Below are 7,295 nucleotides of genomic sequence, written 5' to 3'. Positions count from 1 at the left end.
AGTATTAGAGATTTGAATTGCCTATCAGGTAGTGCTAGTGCCTTTTCTTCCACTGGAAAGTCACCTGGTGTTTTATTTTGGACACCTACTGGAACCATCCTGTCCTGTTTTTGTAAATGTTTTGATATTGTCTGCTGTCTTCGGGGCATTCAGTAGTTAGTTTTCTCTTTTATTGATTGTAGATTTGTTTGTTTCATCCTTTTTTTAAAAAAAAAATTTGACTATGTCTGGGCAGGCAGACTGTGTGTTCTTTGTTGTTTGCTTGTCTGTGGGCACAATACTTTTCACCTCTTTCTCCAATTGTCAGGGTCAGTCACTCAGATATGGTATGGCAGGGCAGGTCTAGCTGAAGAGGAGTTACTGGGACGGGTTGTTTGTGACCCTTACTACAGTCACCAGAGCGGCTCAGTAATCAGCGCAGGGCAGGTTCCAGTAGGTCGTGCCTGTGCTGCTTGGTGGTGTGATGTCAAGCGCACGGTGCAGGTAGGCAGGATGCAGCGGAGAGATTGTTATGTGTGGAGCTAAGATGGATTTGGGAGAGAGGAGAGAGGAACAGGAGCCAAAAACATACAAAGAAACAAAAAAGAATGCTAGGGGAGCTTGCCGTTGGAGTGGAGAGATGAGAGACTATGAAATGGAGAAAAAAAGGGGAAGAAGAAGAAAAGAAAAGAAAGAATAAATAAAAATTACAAAGGGAAAAGAACAGCAATGTTCCCAGGGATCCCACTGGTGGGGCTATGAGCTCTGGAGAAGTTGTTCTCAGGTGTTGCAGTACAGCCTGCCTAGAAGGCATAGAGGTATTCAGAGCCAGGTATTCAGGGAACAGAAAGAGAAGGAAGGTATAGAGAGATGAGAAACTGAGTAATGAAGAAAGACAAAAAGAGAAAATGAGGAAAAAGAAAACAAAACAAATTAAAAAAAAAAAGAACAAGAAAAGCCCCCCAAAAAAACAGAAAAAAAAGAAAACCACAAAAAAAGAACTGCCCTCAGGGATCCCTCTGCTCTTCTGCACAAGCTGAGGGGGTAGGTTCCAAGCCACGCAGCACCGCCTGGCCAGAACGGGCTCCCAACTCAAGAAAAGGAAAAGAAAACAAACAAACAATTCAAAACAAACAAACAAAAGCCCTGGGATCCCACCAGCTTGGCAGCCCAGACCGGGAAGTAGTTCCACACTCGAACGGAGCTCCAGAGCCCTTCAGGAAGAAGCAAAGATGGCGCACGGAGCCAGGTATTTGAGCGAAAGGAGGGGGAGGTGGTGAGAGGTAAGGAAGAAATCAAAAGAAGCGGAAAAAAGCAACACCAGCAGCCAACAAATGGCACTCAGAGAGCCAGCCAGTGCTTGCGGGTGTAATCCAAGCAGTTGGTGCTTCCCAGACAAGACACTGTGGCCGCGGGAAGCAGAGGAGGCCAAGTTGGGGTGAAGAAGGGTGGGAGATGGGAAAGCATATATCACAAATTACCGGTTGTTTTGTCTCCCACTGGAAGCTCTGTGAAGCTGCTTTCTTGTACCCCCTGTTTGCTGGTCTCCGATAGGAGTCCAAGATGGTGGATCCGTGCTGCGTTAGCTGATAGGGGACCTCTGCACGAATCTCTCCTCACTCTCCGTTCTCTGTCAGTTTTCTCACTCCATTTGGTGCTTGGCTGAGTTCTTTATCTCTTCATTTGGTGTTTTAGGGTTTCAGGATTGCTGTTTTCTCTGCTCGGCTTAGTTTTTCGGATCTTTGCTGTGGAGGGACGGGCGTGGTGCTTCTACCTAGAGCACCATTTTGCCGGAAATCTGGAAACCAGGGTTTTTATTGTGGAAGAGGGTGAATACAAATATGGATGGGGGTAAGAAAAGGTGGAGATCCTGTGGAGTTAGATTAGAATTGGAGGTATCAGTATAAACTCCTGATAATCTAACGCATATTTCCTAGCTCTGTCAACTGAAAAGGACCTAGAAATAATGACACCCAGTGGCAATGAGTATGCCTAGCTTCCTAAATGCCATTTCCCACTATGTCAGTGACCTATTGCTCAAGACAGCAGCAATCATTTATTTGCTCAAGATTTTGCAATTTTGGAAGGATTTGTGGGAACGATTCATCTCTGCACCATGTGACATCAGGTGGAGTGGCTTGACTGGGGCTAGAGGATCCACTTGCAAGATGGGTCACTCATCAGGCTAGCAAGTTGCTGCTGTCAGCTTGGGTCTTCAATTCTCCATGTGGGCCTTTTCTCATGGCTGCTTGGGCTTCCTTACACAATGGTGACTGGGTTCCAAGAGAGAAAAGGTGGAAGCTGCCTGACTGCTGTCACTGCCTCCTCCTCCTCCTCTTCCTTCTCCTTCTTCTTTTTTTTTTTAACCACAAGTACTTATTGATGGATTGAAGAATACAATTTTAATGGAACAACAAGGCACAACCGTGGATTAAAGTTCATTATACAGCCAAAAGGAGAGAAAAGCCATAATCTTAGGAATTTTAAACATGCAAGTCAAGGAGCCTCTGAAATACTTCTCTAATAGATCAGTATCAGACAATTCTTCCCTTTTATACGATTTCTATATTACATCACTTGATCACAAAGTCAGACCGATACTTCATAAATAATTCATCATTCATTTATACTTGAGCCATCCAGCCTGGCCACTCCCTTGTTCCTTATCCCTTCTCTATCTCTTTGCACTGGTATTCTGTAGCAATTTCCTTCCTAAATGGTTGTGTGCGCATCTTAGATCACCTTCCAAAGCAAGGAAACAAGCAAGAAAGCAGTGAGTCAGAGAAAGTCAGCCAAGGTCAAATATATAGATGAATAGACTCATACAGACAGATGTTAAGAAGGCAACAGCCTTCTGACTTTGACAGAGAAGTTGCTCTGGCTTGCTCAAAGGCCTGTAATGCCACTTCAGATTGTGTTACCAATGCAGACTCCTGGTTTCTGAGGGATTAGCAGTGGCCTATACCAGGAGCTAGGAAGCTAGGGTAACCAGGAAGCTACTGTTAACAATACATTCAGTGCTCTGGCTGGACCTGTTCTAGGAGCTGACTATGACTTCTAGTATAATCATTTTCCAAGTGTAAAATTCATAAAGAATTTTGTACAAACCATCAAGACACTGAGGACAATCTTTAAATCTCTCAGAGTGAGAGAATTTAGGCACTTCCTTAACACTGATCTTTCTACTTGGAAACATGAAGTGAAAAATATTCCAGTGCACATAACACTGAAGCATAAACCATGCTGCAAAGGTATGAATACAGGATGGTTTATAGTGTGCACCAGGTTTCTCAAAAAAGCCACGAGAAAATCCCCAAGCATATTGTCAGAAGAGCTATTCTGTTGGTGACGGTGCCCCCAAACTAAGCAAAAATCCAGGTATATGATGGCTATTTTCTGAAGAGCCAACACTGCACTAACAAGAGTAGTCATGTTGGTATGTACGTTGAGAATCAGAGGCCAGAGGTAGAGTGGTCTAGGCAAGCCACCTAGAAGACTTGGCTCTGTGCCTCTCACCAAGGCATCTCCATCTAACAGCTCTTTGATAACAAAGCAAAGTTCAGGCGACCAAGAGATGGTCACATTCTTCTGAGAGAAGTGCAGGTTACTGAAAAGCTCCTGGAGAGGCAACATCCCAGACTCATTTATGACTGAAGGTAGATAAAAACTGCCAGACTCCCGAACTATCCTGCCAAGTCAGAAACATATTTAACAAGCATAGCTTAGGGTGCCAAGTAGAGCAGAAGGGATTCTGAGGCTTAATAAAAAGCAGGGAGACTGACAGACCAAGTGAATGGATTGTTGGGTGACAGAGAAGTAGGAAGCAAAAGACATTTAAAAAACAAACAAACAATGAAGGAGCATGGCAGAGCCTAGCTGGAGGAAAGGCAGCATGGCCACCATCGACAACCAGTGAAAGAGTTTGCTGGCTGGTACTTGGCATGACTCCCTCTCTTGCTTTTTCAGACTGAATGGATGCGTGGCATTCAGCAGCAGGACAAGGGAAGATGATATTTCTGAATGGAGAACCAGTGAATGGATACTGAAAAGAAATAGCCTAGGTGTATCATTCTGTAATGCCTTGTTTACACCAAAGGCAGGTTTGTGTTGACAGATCATATCTGGGGGTCATGCAACAGTAGTACTTTGGGAGAAGGGGAGTGATGGGCCTGGTGGATAAGAGGACTTTCAAGTTCCAGTTCTTAAATACTAGAAAGCAAGGGACAGTTTGGTGCCAGTCCTGTAGTGAAGAAATCAGATGCTCATTTTCTGTTCTATGTCTACCTTTTCCAAAACCTTAACAAATTCTGTGAAAGATAGGGCACTATCCTCATCCTGATCAGTCTCCTGGATGGGCCTGTCTGCATTGCTTCCCAGCTGCTCATCTGAGATACTCAGTCCAGCTATCACGGGTAGCACCTGTAATAGCTCATCACGGGAGATCTTTTCATCTTTATCCAAATCATATGGTCGAAAAGCAAAATGCAGTTTGTTGCTTCGGCTGCTGGGTGGTTCTGATCCATTCACATCTTTGATCTTTTCATTATCCTCGATGGGTCAGAAACGAGCCAAAGTTCTCATGAATCCACAGAAGTTTACCTGTTCCTCTCCCTCTGGAAAGAAGGCATTGATGATCTGGTCCCCCAATGGGTTGATGGAAAGTTCTGGAATTTGCTGGAAATCTTCCTGGCTGAGAGTCCTGTTCTCTCTTTTGTCCAAGCTGGTGAATCAGCTGTAGAGGTGGGTGATCTGACTGTGTGAAAAGCCAGTCTCCGTCTTCATCTCTTTGAGCTCTTCAACCCACAGTAAAGTGGAGGCCCGAGACCCCATCCCTGAGTGGAAGCTCCTCTGGGAGCGGCGGTGCCTGATGTAGTGGTGAAGGAGGAAGGGGAGGAAAGTCCAGGGTTCAAGAAGAAAGAGGGCAGTGTTTTTACCACCGACTGGGGAGAAAACCGTCTTCTTTTTTTATTTTATTGTAGTGAAAATATACATGCAGGTCTTCTTAATGCCTGGGTTCAGAAATCTAGCCCATTACTTCCTCCATGTCATGGACTGAATTATGTTCCCCCAAAATATGTGTCAACTTGGCTAGGCCATGATTACCAGTATTATGTGGTTGTCCTCCATTTTGTGATCTGATGTAATTTTCCTATGGGTTGTAAATCCTAATCTCTACCCGTGGTTAATGAGGCAAGATTAGGTTATGTTAAAGAGAATTGGGGTGAGACACAACACCCTTACTCAGGTCATAGCCCTGATCAGATGTAAGGGGAGTTTCCCTGGGGTGTGGCCTGCATCACCTTTTATCTTACAAGAAATAAAAGGAGAGAGAAGCACGCAGAGAGAGAGGGACCTCATTCACCAGAGAAGGAAGGGCCGGGAGCGGAGCATGTCCTTTAGACTCAGGGTCCCTGTGCTGAGACGTTCCTAGACTAGAGGAAGATTGATGACAAGGACCTTCCCTCAGAACTGATGGAGAAAGAAAGCCTTCTCCTAGAGCTGGCACCCAGAATTTGAACTTCTAGCCTCCTAAACTGTGAGAGGGAGCCCTGGTGGCATAGAGGTTAAGAGCTCAGCTGCTAACCAAAAGGTCGGCAGTTCAAATCCACCAGCTGCTCCTTGGAAACCCTATGGGGCACTTTTACTCTGTCCTGTAGGGTTGCTATGAGTCGGAAGCGACTCAATGGCACCTAACAGCAACAACAAACTGTGAGAGAATAAATTTCTCTTTGTTAAAGTCATCCTCTCGTGACATTTCTGTTACAGCAGCACTAGATATGTCTACTCCATACTCTACAAGGGATGAGGACAAAAGGGAAAAAAGTAAAAGATCAAGGTGTAAGAAACATGAGCAAAGGTAGTCATCAGAGAATAATAATGACAATAACATTGGTTTACATTTATTGTGTACTTACTCTAATCTAGGCATTTTACATATATTAGCCCAATTAATCTTTATAATAAGCTTATGTTGTTGTTAGTGCTATCAAGTCAGTTCCAACTCATAGGGACCTTACATATAACAAAATGAAATGTTGTCCAGTCCTGCGCCATCCTCACGATCATTGCTATGTTTAAACCCATCGTTGTAGCCACTTTGTCAATAAACTTATAAATACTTACAATTATTTCACGAATGAGGAAACTGAGGCTTAGAGTTAAGTAACTCTTAATTGAGAGGCTGTTCTGTTTACCATGGTGCTCTGCTGCCTCTCAAGTGCAGGGGTCATTTGCACCCATGTTTTGTGTTCCTGAGCCCAAACACTTCCATTATTGTTTAATTCCTCCCTTTTTGCTTTCACCACCACATGAATAATTCCAGATTATGTATGAATTCCAAGTTTTTGATACGCAACTGACTTTGACAGAAAAGACTTTACGCATGTTTTTCATACTTTCTCACTGTCTTTGTCTTACAGCTAAGTGTCAAGTTTAACTTCTGGATGTCCGCAAGTCAGAATTAATTAAAGATCTCCTTGTAGAATAAAGATCAAGGATCTCTATAAACAAGAGGACTCTGTATTTCTGTGTAGCCTGAGATATATTTATTCCACTGGTTTTGACCAGTGATTAGAGACTAATTGGTCCAATAAGTTTTGGGACAGCTTCATAGCTCTTTGGCGCTGATATGTCTTCCTTTCAGAAGAGGGAAGATCCATTGTAATTGACAGGGTGGCCTCTGAGATGTGTCACTGATCACAGGAGACAGACCTGACTCTTTGGGGAGTTATGATGCCTAAGGAATATTATGGTTTTACATTTCCTACTAAATTATACTCTTTTGGCCTTTTCCAACCGACAAAATTAAAATCCAAGATATATACTTGTAATACAATTTTGCAGGGATCATTCCTCAATTCTCATTAACTGTCATAGCAGCTGGTGTGAATCATCCTAGAAAATCAAACTCCTTTCTTTACAATGCCTCATGTCCTAAAGTGATTTATAGCTCTGGTGGAGGGGTTTTTTTTTAACTAGAGAGGAGAGGAAAAAGAAAGGGCTGCACTTATTCCTAGTGTTCTGTTTTTCCTTTATTGAGACTTTATCCAGTGTACAATCCTTCAGTGTTATAGACAGAGCCACAGTTTCTGTGCCACTAGACTTGTCCTTAACAAAAGCCCAGAGATACATAGTATGATTAGAGGTGGGAAGGGAAGGTCTCAAGCATGAAACACCACCACCACCCCACCCCATGTCTAAAATTCCACCATTAGTGAGACAGAAGAAGGTGGTAAAAACATCAGGAGACATTTCTCTAGTCCCAGCTCAGTCATTAACTGGCTCTGTGAACCTAGGAGGAGCTCTTGTGGCTCAGT

General features: G+C 43.5%; 1 pseudogene; it reads right to left on the bottom strand.

Annotated features, from left to right (window-relative positions):
* Positions 1-4,188: 4,188 nt before the first annotated feature.
* LOC101350814 (calcineurin B homologous protein 1 pseudogene) lies at positions 4,189-4,809 on the bottom strand (annotated as a pseudogene).
* Positions 4,810-7,295: the final 2,486 nt, after the last annotated feature.

The sequence above is a fragment of the Trichechus manatus genome, unplaced genomic scaffold (assembly GCF_000243295.1).
Source record: "Trichechus manatus latirostris isolate Lorelei unplaced genomic scaffold, TriManLat1.0 scaffold00063, whole genome shotgun sequence".
NCBI classification, from domain to species: Eukaryota; Metazoa; Chordata; class Mammalia; order Sirenia; family Trichechidae; genus Trichechus; species Trichechus manatus.
This window is presented reverse-complemented; position numbering and strand designations above follow the sequence as displayed.